This window comes from Pararge aegeria, chromosome 9 (assembly GCF_905163445.1).
Source record: "Pararge aegeria chromosome 9, ilParAegt1.1, whole genome shotgun sequence".
NCBI lineage: Eukaryota > Metazoa > Arthropoda > Insecta > Lepidoptera > Nymphalidae > Pararge > Pararge aegeria.
The window spans coordinates 12,919,941-12,933,709 of NC_053188.1; positions in this window are offsets into that span (position 1 = coordinate 12,919,941).

The following is a 13,769-nucleotide window of genomic DNA, read 5'->3' on the forward strand; positions in this document are numbered from 1 at the left end:
AAAACTGCGTAAGAAACCATATCCGTGTAGTTATTCATCATATCATGGGCAATACGACACTGACCTCTATTAAAATAATACAGGTCAGTGCATACTAGCATACTATGCAAGTTTGCGCTGTGATAAGCGAATGGGTGTCGCCCTAGACAATATTAAGATTATAATCGCTACGAGGCTGAATTCTTAACCAATCGTTTTTTTATCAATTCTCGAATTATAAATAATTCATTACATTTAATAAATGACAGTAAAAAAATCTAAGTTTTACAGAGAAAAAAAATTATAACCATACTGATATATTTTATGATTTTTTGTTACCTCGCTAGTAGCTTACCTCGGATTTGCCCGTGTGGTGAGATAAAATATCTATGAATATAAAATAGATAAAACAGCCCTTAGTACTATTATTGCAAAGTTTAGAAAGCCATTCAACTGGCTGCGCCAATCAGCCGTCAGTTTGACAGCCGATTGGCGCAGTTTGCAGCGTTCCTGTTTTCTGAGCCCAAGGCTGAGTGTGGGTTCGATTCCCACTACTGGAAAATGTTTATGTGATGAGCGTGAGTATTTTCCAGTGTCTGGGTGTTTATATGCATATTCTAAAGTATTTATATATATTACTCATAAAAATATTCATCAGTCATCTTAGTTCCCATAACACAAGCCAAAGCTTACTTTGGGGCTAGATGGCGGTGTGTGTATTGTCGTAGTATATTTATTATTATTATTAATTAACTTCACTTCTATTGTCCATACATATTATGTAGTGATGCTTTGAAGCGATGGAAAATGTTAATATTGTGTATGTGGCTCGTTTGAACCATAAACGTAGCAATTTTTCCTACCGTATAGTTTGAACATGCTGCGGTTATATACCAATAATAGTTACAAGTAGCAATGGTAATGGAATACATTAATTTTGAGTAATCAAAACATTTTCATAATATTATACTACTACAAATAATATAAACATTAATTAATCATAGTATAGAATGAAATAAATGTTTCTAGATGTTATACGATATGTTTTTTGTTCAACAAAAGCCTTACAATGAGATGAGTTAAAAAAAAAATAAACAACATTGTGAACTATAAATGTGAATTAATAATAAACGATTGTGTACAAAAATAAAAACGAATAAAATACGCGATAACTAAAAAGCTTTTTGTTATATGTATTGATGTTACTATTTTAAATTTTAATTATGTAACTCGTTTAGCACTCGATTATAGTGCCGAATGTAAAGTTGCCTAAGTTTATATTTTGTTACAAATTGAAATTAGAGATTGGAAGTTAATTATAAAATACTGGGCTCGATTCTAGATTATGGCATTGATAAGTAACTATTGATCGAAATTTGTATCATAATTATTATGAGCACGTGTGTATCGAATAGCGTATCCTAACGTGGGAATAACACAATGTGGTAAATTTGCTGTCAAGTGATTTATAATGGACGTGAGGGTTTGCAGTAGTGAAATTCAATAAGCTTCCTACAGAAACTAAATCGGAAGTGCCTACGCGTACAAACTAACTGGCATCAGAACATCAGAAAGTAAAATCCCTTAACCTTTGTTTATTTGCCGTTGTTTTGTTGTCTTAGCACTCGAATTATCATTCTTGTTTACCAGAATGTCATTTTGGCATTATGTTATTTTTTAACACTGCGGGAATGATTTATACAATACCGTTGTTTTTTTGGTGATAATAATTTATCTCTCAACTTCGAATTGGTAGTTTGCAATAATTTTAGAATCGTGCCTACGCTATGTGTCGGTGCATAGAATAGGACCCAACGTATTAAAAAAACGATGTTCTAGTGTGTATAATAAATTATTATTATTAAAAAACACATTGGACTGCTCGCAGTAGAGTAGCGCAGCTCAATTGTAGAAGAGTAAATTTGTAATTTACCTATTTATATTGTTAATAAAACTGTTATAAGATAGAACTGGCATTTCATTTATTTTAAAACACAACCATATTTTTCATTTATAAAATTATGTTTCTTGCTAAGCACTTTCTTACTTAAAACTTTGTTTTAGAAACAACTCAATTTTTCAGCGTCGCTTCCTGCAAGTAAACAATTTTTAGTTGGTAAGATCTTATTCTCTCTTCACCATTTCACATTCGCACCGTATGCGGTTTAATGTTAAAATGGTGAATACCCACCCGGTGTTTTTTCATCCCTAGGTGGGCAATATCCCAAAAACTCTCACGAAGCGATTTGCATCTTCTTTTCTTATATGCATGGCTGGGCTTTGGAACGCGTTTCGAAATTCTGTGTTTCCTGATTCTTTCAAAGATACCTAGTATCTTTAAAACAAGTCACACGCAAGTAACACATCTAAACTTTCCATCAGATGAGATTGTGGTTTAGTCTATTACCGATAACAATAAAATATAAAAAAAAAGATATAATTACCTCATACTCTTTGTTTCAAAGTATTAGCCGTACTCATATGTACTATGCGAGTTTCTCGAGAATTGTCATCATCATCTACCTACCGTATCCCAATCAGACATGAATGAATAAATAAATGAATGAACATACTTTAATTGCACACAGAGAATGAAAGAAAAGTATTACAAAACTATGTACTATACAATTTGGCAGCCTCATCGCTTCATAGCGATTTTTTCCAAGCAACCAATGGCGAAGAAATCAAATACAGAAAATAGGTAGGTGGTGCTTATATACATATACCAATAGATATTTCATTACTTAAATATATATATTTATAATATATATAAAACAATACTTGTAACTAAATACAAAAGATATATAACTACTAGTACTACACCATAAAACCAAATAATATATAAAAATAATATTTACTTTAAAATAATATAATAAATCATAACAAGTTACGTGCTACAATCTGCCATTCTATGGCATGCAAATTATAATAACACCTTAATAACCTAAAATAAACTATTTAAAAACTAAATAAAATCTAAAACGTCCTCGAAACCACCGCAGCGAGGCACAGTTCCTAAGATGCTGGCAGCATTTCCCCTCTGGATGGCCAAACTAATTCGTTGGCCAAGGTAACTGCCCGCTCTAGGATCACCGGTAGACTCGATAACCCTTTTCGATAATAAAATAAAAATAATAAATATAATAAATTGTATTTATTTTATAATGCCATGTTTTAGTACGTATCTAAACCTTTTTTTTCTTTTTAGTAGGTATTTTATTTATTAATGAACCAACGAAAAATAGATTTTTCTAGGGAAAAATTAATATTTACAATAAATATAAGCCGTCTAACTGTTCACTTATGGGCATGGTACCCAAAATGCTAGCGCTATTGCCCCTATCAATTGCTAGAGATAGCCAATGGGCTTATTACTATAATAAATTAAATATGAAACAAAATAAATAATAAAAAAAAAGTTTTGTTATGTTAAATGCATAGTTCAGTTTTGTTAATTAAGTTAATCAAGTTGTTTCATTGATTTAGATCGCCATGTAAAAGCTATCAAATCCGCTCCATGGCCTTGAGTGCTTAGTTTGAACGGTCTGCTCCAATCTGAAGTTACGTAAACTGAAATGGACCGTTGGTCTCGGGAGGCCCTTTTGTTTAACGACATTGAATATATCAAAATTACACGAGAAAGCTTTTCAACTTGGGCAAAGATTTTTCCAATTCGCAGTTATTTCTCACGTATATTGTCCAGATAATTCCGACAATAATTTATTATTATCGTTGACAGACTAATCCCGAATTAAGCGAACTCGAATATAAATTGAGAACGAAGATTATCCAGATTTGTTCAAGCAGGGTTAAATAAAAAACTTTTTAAAATTCAATATTTATTTATTTCATACCAAAAAAATTTTTTAAATCACTAGTTTCTACCCGCGACTTCGTCTGCGTGGACTTCAGATTTGGGTGTAAATCTTAGCATGTTAACAATTTTTAATCCTACCACGGGAACTATCTGAGAGATCAGTATGGCAAGAACATGTCCTTTTCCATAGCATAGGTGACAAGAATACCAAATTTAAAAGCTGTGCGGCTTAGTTTGGGTTCTTCTTAACGAATCGGGATAAAAGGTAGCCTATGTTCTTTTCCATGTATAAGGCTACATAAATGCCAAATTTCATCCAAATCCGTACAGCCGTTTTCGCGTTATTGAGTAACAAACATCCACACTTTCACACTTATAATATTAGTATAAATGTGAAAAGAAAAACTAAAGTAAATTCTCTTATTTCTATGGCCTTTATCCGCTTCGGCATACAAACCGTATGCAGTCATAGCACTGTTAATTTTGTTAACAAAGATAACAAAATTTACATCACAATATACGGCTCGTACGTTGCTACGATTTCAATTTCATAGAAAGTCATGCTCCTGATATTGATCATGTAGGTCAAATAAAGTTTCCCACTTCCGTACAAAACGGCAACGCTGGTTTTCAGGGGGACTTACTGCGGCGTCACGTACACACTACAACAGGGTGGAAACGATAAGTGTTTGCATGCGTTTATTTTCTTAACTTATAGTACACAAAAAAACTTGATACTGGTATTATTACTACTGGATACTGGATAAACTTAAAAAAAATTATTAAAAATAAAATAATGGTCAATAAAATTACATAATTTGCTTAAAAGAATTATTTGCTTATAGAACCTAATATAGTTTAACCTCTGTATGCTTTATTCTACAAGAAAGTAGACCTGTTTCCAGCGGTGCAATAAATGTTAGGAGTCTTAATAATTATGGCTATAGTTATTTCTATCATACAGAGTGTGCTTCCTCTTTACGATATTTATAAGGCTTATTTTATAATGGCCAATTCTATTTTATCGTATATCTGTGGGCTTTTTTTCCAGCCAAAGAAGATAGAAACGGCTTTCTATCATCTTGCATCCTTATAAATTAGTGCATAAGTATGCTTTCATCCTTTCAAGTTGGAGATCCCTAGCTTATAGCTGTAAAAAGAATTATTAAAATATAAATACAATACGTATTTTCATGTTGACTAACTGATAAGGGAAATGTGACCAAAAAAAAAATGTTGAATATTTGCACAATGGAAAATTTCAATTCCTCAGTCGTACTACGATTATACAAACTTACCTATATTTGCATAGAACCATAATATTTGTATGGAATAGACTGCATATAATATATGTTTGTCCTAAAAACATGTTACTAAGAAGTGAGAAAAATTATACAATACCTACGTTACAACAGCAAAACCTTTTTTCGTAGTTTCAAAGTTTTAATCTAATGTCCTAACTCGAAGTGACAATAAATTATTTATTCGCATAAAATAAATATGATTTATATTCCTTTTGTTGTACCACCGGCATACAAAAGGGATATCTAAATTATATTTATTTTATTCGAATAAACAATTTAACGTTTTTATAGACACCTCAGTGTGCAAGCTGCAATTGCACGTGGCCAGCATATTTTAATAACATGCACATAATAATGTAGAACAGTCTTACCTATTATAAGACGAGATTAGAAGTCCCTCCTCGGTACGATGTACTTAGGACCCACTAGAACGGAAGTCCTTGGCACAGTGCCAATCCTATTGTCATCCCACTTTCTTTAAAAATATGATGTAAAGAAGATGCATGGCAATCACAAAAAGTTAAAAAAATAAATCTTTTAAACTGAACTGAAATCGCGAAACCTATAAACCGAACAACGACATATAAAGACAAACATTATTGAAATAACATAACCAATACCAAATCTGGTCTAGTCAGTAGTTTGTTTATTGTTCATTGTTTTTTGGTCTATTATAATTTAAAAATAACTTTTTTTTTTTGACGTTCCAAATTGTTTATTGCAAAATTAAAAAGTAATATGTACCATGTCATATGTATAACAGTTTAACCGTTGGTAAAGTGGACAGGGTTTTCATTATTGTGCTAGATAGAAAAGACTTAAAAAGTAAAAAAAAAAAACTGAAGAGATATAAGATTTTGAAGTATGTAAAAAAACTAATTACTCTAACGAACTCTTTTGCTCTTGGTGCCTTAGGAAGATTTGTCGGTGATTACGGAGGTTTTACATCACCCGCAGTAGCGTTCGGATGTTGACTGATGTGCTCCGGCACACTCTGACTGGCACATAGTTCCCAAGGGTCCGTTTCAGGCAACAACTGCTGGCGGAGTCGCAGGTCCTAATTTTGGCCTAGTACTGAAAATTTCTTTACCTTAAACCCAATACCTAACAGCTGAAGTCGAATTAGATAACCACTAGACCAAGGAAGTAATTATTTTCCTCACATGCAACATTTATTTTCTCTAAACAGTAACAGTGCTTTTATTAACGAAAAATATCACGATCCAATATAGACTTTTCTTTGAAATACTTTTCTCCGACATCGTAGCAGAATAAGTAGACAAGATGCCAAAAGTTTTCCGTGCATCCGCTGCTGATGTAGATATATTTGGAAAGTTTATTTTACTTAGCACCTATCAACCGTTACGAATAGGTAAATACCGCGTTCAAAGTAATTTTATCAGTTCCTGCTATATAATATAGAATTCAATAAAAATATATTAAAAGCTCAACTCCTTCCTCCTCTCAGTTGAACGTGATTTTTTTTATTTGACTACCAATTAGCCCTTGACTGCAATAATTCCTACTCATAATTGATGATGCAGCCTAAGATGGTATCGGGCTAACCTGTTAGGGATATGGAATTTATATAAAACGCAAGCTAATCGCTAAATCGCTTAAAACAAATAAACAATACAATTTCGTGAATATACTTTTGATGATGATGACGATCAGATAATATTTTCCTTAAATTCTTTGACATAATGTCTGCTTAGCCGTGCAACGACGTCGTCAATTTCCGAGATTTTCATAGCCCGCATGACGAGCAAATTGATTGATTGACTAAAAAGCTCATACATCTAAAGCGTTAATCCGTCTAACAAATAACACGCTAAAGTTTAAGAAGTCGTTTGCATTTTTCATTGATATTATAATGTAACCTAGGTATGGCCTAGTTGCAACACTACAAAAATGCGAGGTTAAAGTTTACAATGATAATTCACTTTTGAATATTTCATGATAATTTAAATTCACAATTGTATTGCCATCAGCGCCAATTCAGGTTATAGTTTAAGAGTACTACAACCTGTTATAACTTTGGATTTATTTATATAATGAATAATTATTCACTTATGAATTTTTCATTATTATTTTTATTCAACTACCCGCTTAAATTTTATAATTTTGTTTAACATTAGAGGATTGTGCAATGTTCATACAAACTCAGTAGAGTTTCAGGACATCAAGTCACCTACATATACTGATTGTATTAAATGAATTAAAAATATGGCCTAATTAAAACAGTGAACGAGCAAATTTACGTGGTAAGAGTTGACTATAATGGATGATGCATTTTTATCTTATTGACGGACTATTCACAAAAGGACAAATATATCGCTGGAATCGGTTAGGCAACGTTTATCTAAGTGGCTAACGATCGGAAAAATAGTCGTTTAAATTAGTATAACTTCATCCTTGTCCCGTATTCCACGACTACGTTTTTACCGAGAGAACTTTAGCCGTCGATCCTGGTCATTATCACCAACACATACTAATAATAAGAGCTTTAGAACGAATCACCTACAAGTGTTAATAATAAGAGCTTAAGAAAGTTAAAGTTAAAAAGTTTAACTTTCTTAAGCTCTTATTATTATTACTTGTAGGTGATTCGTTCTATAGCTCTACACACACACACTATGTGTAGAGCTATAGAACTAATCACCTACAAGTGATAATAATAAGAGCTTAAGAAAATTAAAGTTAAAAAGTTATCGTACTATATAGCGTACCAGTAGATATCATGACCTAATAAGCATAATTTTGTGAATGACATGTAGCATGGTTTGCTATAGAGACTTGATTATACTCGTAGATTAGCTACCTGTTAGCAGAAAGCACAACCTGTATTCGGAAAAAAAAAGTTTTTTACGTCAAAAGGAAACCAATAAAATCACCAAATCTTCTACGACACTTATATTCTAAGAGCTAGCAACGTTTATGAAAATAATTTTAGGTAGGCCAGTTTTTAGACATGCAATCCCTCTCACACTCCCGAACGTTATAAAGGCTAAATGGCTGGCTATAAAATATATCTGACGTTAATAAATTTATGTTGCAAAATGTTCAATTAACATAATAAGAAATAATTATTTGAAAAATTGATATTTTACCTGTACTGGTACGATGCACACTGATAAATGTGATAGAATATAATGAACGCAACCACTGTCACCATCCACCAGCCCTTATAACTTTCGGGAGAGTGAGAGGGTATCTAAAAGAGGCCTACCTAAATTTCTTGTTTTCCCGAAGTTACTAGCTCTCGTACTATTAAGCCATATAAGTTCGAGGTGAGCAAAAAAGTGAATGGGGAAAAAGAGCTCACCCATGTTCCTAATAGGCTAAAACCAATCTCGTAGAAAAATCTCGAGAGCACTTTACTAACTCACGTCAAATCAGGGGCAATACAACCAACGCGTACCCCAACTACTTATAGTTGTAATGTACATGTTACGAGATATGTCAGCAGGTTTGGCGAAGTGAAAATTGCCCGGGCAAAAATTACCATGCTCCATGGCAAAGTTAAAAATAAATACACACAACTGTCTGCTGGAAACCTGCACGCCTGTGAGTTCTCCATAATGTTCTTAACGTGTGAATTCTACCCATCCGCACTTGGCCAGCGTGGTGGACAGTGGACTACGGCCTAAACCATTCTCATTCTGAGAAGACACGTGCCCTGTAGTGGGCCGGTAATGCATTGATAAAGCTGATACTGACTGTTTTATCTCACGGTATTACTACCGTGAGATAAAACAGTCAGTAGTAATAAAGTAAAAGATTTGGTGATTTTTGAAAAGGCTCTGTTCTTTTCCTGATGAACGTGATTTTATACAAAGGTGTTATTGGCGTATTGCATTGCGTATTGCATACAAAAATAGGTATGCTTTGTTATCTGTATGACAAGGAAGGAGGACCTATCGCCTCTTTTTTATTTATTTTACCCTGATCTTTAGTCAGAATTTATCAAAGAGCCTTGTTTGTTATAATCCCAATAAAGATACGTCCACCAAACTCTCACTGTGGGAGACCCCGTGCCCTGTAATGTGATGATGATGAAAGGTAAGTTAATTATTGATTTACGCTGTCCGGGCAGAATCGAATTTGCACACACTGCGAACTTTGCAACTAACATATCGTGGGTTTGCTAACAAAAACTTGTGCAAGTCATCCAAGAACATAGGTTTGCCCTAAACTGAAATACAACGGTGTACCAATGTGTAGGTAGGTAATTTTCTTTTCACACTGCTTTGTGATCAATTTTCATTATTATTATACATACTTTACTATATATATGTATAAAACTAGCTTAATAATAAAAAAATATAATTATAGCTAGCATAAGTAGCATAAAATAGAAATTCTAAATCAGAATTGGCAGTTGCTCAATTCTAGTGAGGTGATTCAATTAGACCATGAAGTCTTTAGAATTTTAAAAAAGCCTGAAAAACAAATTGTGGGCAAGGGTTTTATTTAGTTGCTTTTTTTTGGTATCTATGATGTGATCACAGCGGTTTCGTTCCGGGAAAACTAATGGATTACATTTCCACAGGATTTAAAAAAAGCCCGAAAAAGCTGCGGGCTTAATCGCGGGTAACCGCTAGTAACCTACAATTAATTATAAAAGTTCAGATTCTCCGTGCTTGTGTCCGGATTAGTCAAAAAGAAGTCAGTATATACATTGATATGATATGAAATGTTAATAAACGCTTTTTTTGGAATACTTTTAAGTGAAGTAGTGAATTAAAATCTAGAGCACAGGAGGGAGAAACCGATCTGACAATCAAATACTTCAAAGGAAAGCCTAAAATAATAAAAAGTAATCCAAAAAACGAATCGCACCGAACATCAACAACACCAACAACGTAGACAAGAGCGAAAGTCTAGATGCCAATGTTACGTACCTAAATCTAAATTCTTATACGGACATACAAAAACATACACACAATTACAAACCAACACTCAAATTTTTCTACACAAACATAAGAAGCCTGGTCAAAGCTGATAAACTGGATGAGCTCCGATGCAATTTAAAAACAGTTACAAGCATTACACATGTTATATTACTTACAGAAACATGGATTAAATCAGACTTAGAAGCAAGATCACTTCAAATTCCCGATTACACTCATGTGTATAACAACCGAAAGGGTCGTGTTGGAGGTGGGGTATCCATGTTTATCCATAAAAGTATACAATTTGAAAGCACTGACGTACTCAGTAAAAATAATAATGAATATCTTTGGATACATATTAAAAAGTATGCTTTAAACGTTGGAGTTATATACAGACCGCCAAATACTAACATAAATGAATTCCTACAAACTTATAGTGAACAGCTGGAAAGAAAACGAAGAGCACTGGTTTTCGGTGATTTCAACCTCAACCTTTTGAACGACAATGATCGTAATACAAATAATTACAAAGCGATCTTGGATGAAGCAGGCTATCAAATCCTCAATAACTTGAGTGAAGAATATTGTACACGCGAAACCAAAACTACAAAATCTACTATTGACCATATTTCATCAAATATTCCTGAATGTAAATTTCATTTAGCCCTTCTGGACACACCTTTGTCAGATCACAAACAGATTTATTTACACATTAAGAGTAAAAAAATTGAGATAAAGAAAGACAGACATCATTATTTAGTAACAAATTACGCTTCTCTGTATAAATCAGTGGAAAACTCAGAATGTACCAACGAACAAAGTGATTTCGCAATTCTAGAAAACTTTATCAAATCTAAGATTAAGGATAATAAAATAACCAAGATAAAAATTTTGAATAAACCTAAAGAAGACTGGATAGATAAAACAGTTATAAATAGCTTATGCCATCGGAACGATGCCTGGAGTAATTATAGGAAAAATCCGAAGAACACAGAAAATGAATCTACATTTAAAAGAAAACGATATGAAGCATTTAAAATTGCAAGAAACACAAAAAATACATACTACATAAAAGCCTTCAGACGTTGTGAAAAGCAACCTAAGAAAATGTGGAATTTAATTAACAGTCTTATCAGCAACAAAATTAAAATAGATACTGCACCTCCAAAACTAATTATAAATTCTGTCACAATAGATAATCCAAATCAAATTTGTCAGTGTTTCAATGACTATTTCTCCACGATTGGTTCTAATCTTGCTAAGGAAATACCACAAAGATACCACTTAAAAAATACAAGTACACTTCCACGTTACTACGATAGCACACTCCACACATTTGATCCAGCCTCAGAACCAGAGGTTATTAAAATAATTATAGACATGGATTCAAATACTAGTTGCGGAATTGACGGCATAAGCGTAAAAGATATCAAATGTTTAAAAAACTTAATACTAAAAAATTTAACGAAATGTATGAATAAATGTTTAGAACAAGGTGTGTTTCCGGACAGTTTAAAAGTCGCTAAAGTGACACCAATTTACAAATCGGGTTCCAAAGCAGATCCAGGAAATTACCGGCCTATATCGGTTTTACCGGTTTTATCCAAAATTTTAGAAAAACTCATCTATTATCGTCTCAATAACCATCTTAATAAAATAAATTTCTTTTTCGAACAACAATATGGTTTTCGCCCTAAAAGTAACACAGTGTCAGCTGCTATGGATCTTGTTACTAAAATAAGAACTGCATTAGATAAAAAACAAATTGCTCTGGGTATATTTATTGATTTAAAAAAGGCATTTGACACAGTAAGTCATACAACATTGTTAGAAAAATTAAATGAAATAGGAATAACAGGTTCGGCATATAAAATCATTGAATCGTTCTTAAATAATCGAAAACAACTAGTGAAAATAGGAAATTTTGAAAGTAGTCCTGCAGTGTTGAGTTATGGCATACCACAGGGCTCCATTTTAGGGCCTTTACTGTTTTTAGTTTATATCAATAGTATTAGCAAAATTAACGTATCTGGAAACATCACTCTATATGCAGATGACACTTGTTTATTTTACTTTGGAAACGAAATAACAAACATTATAGAAGACGCTCAAAGAGATTTAAATAAATTAGGCGAATGGTTTCTCTCAAATTTACTTACCATAAATATTAAAAAGACGGCCTACATGATTTTTGCGCCCAAAAACAAAAAAATCCGCATTCATGACCAGTTGAAAATTTACGGTAATCCTTTACAAAAATCAAATACGGAAAAGTATTTAGGACTTATAATGGACACTAAACTAACGTGGCAAAATCATATAGACAACCTTAAAACAAAAATCTCGCCCTTAATAGGAGCTTTGCGTAGAATATCATCCTGTATACCAAATAAAATAAGATCTACTATATACAACTCCCTAGTTAAACCCCATATTGAATACCTCATCGAAATTTGGGGAACCGCCGCGAAATCACATATTAAAAAATTGCAAATTATCCAAAATAAAATTATTAAAGCTCTTTATAAGTATAACTATCTAACTCCTACAAATAAATTGTATACAGAGACTAAAATTCTTAATATAAATCAATTATACGCATTAAAAACCTGCACCTTAATAAGAAAAATAAGCACAGATAATATACTCTCACAATTACGATTTCAAACAAAAACATACGCAAACTATCTAAGAAAACGTAAAACTAAATTTTTACTATCTAAAAGTAGAACCAATTATGGAAAGAAAAGTATACTGTGTGAGGGAGTGCTGTTGTACAATAATTTACCTGAGAGAATCATTAACACTAAAAGTTTACCAATGTTTAAAAAACTTGTTATTGAACATGTACAAAATACCGTTCAGTTAAGTTAATGTGACCTCTTTCCTATAAAACGATTTGTATTATCGCTCGCTAACTTTTTCTTTAACCACCCGCAAAAATGTTTACTTTTAAATAATATGGTACATCTGTAAAGCACTTTGAGATTTTGCATCTACTAATTTTAAAATGTTATTGTATTCTCGATGTAAGTGAACTATTGTGTTCTTTTTTGAGAAAATAAATGTCTTTAAGCTGGAAGTGGAACAATTTAATTTATAATTTAATTTTCTCATAGGAGGCTTCGGATGTGGCTGGTTACCCCCTACCGATAAAGACGTGCCGCTATACGTTTAAGCGTTCCAGTACTATGTCTTGCAGAAACCGATAAGGGATATGGGCTTACAACAGCCACTAGCAGCTTACCCTGTTACCATCTTAGACTACATCATTTACCGTCAGTTGAGATTGCAGTCGAAGGCTAACTTGTAAAAAAATAAAATATATCAGAAAAATTATCGTTTGCCAGAAGCCAGTATAGTTAAAATGGGTCCGAAGTGTGACCAGGTTTAACGATAAGGTATCTTACAGTTTTCCGTATTATCCTTATACTCGTATACTCGTAAACCCGTGCAGAAAAACAGCCCCAGCATCTCTCATCTCCCCGGGGAAAGGATAAAAATGAATCTTCTTCCACAGCTATATCAACTCTCAGATCATTGGCGCACAAGTAAAAATAATAACCAAATAATAATACGTGTATTAATAAACGGGAGCAAACTGTTCATAAACTATAGGAGTATTCACTCCTATAGTTTATGCATAAGCAGCACACTCTATTGCAGAATCCTATAATCACTACGTAGCTTATAACCTTATCATACTAGCAGCGGCATCTAGCGTGATATCCATAAACTAACTACGAACCTTTGCGATGCGTTATGCTGCACGTT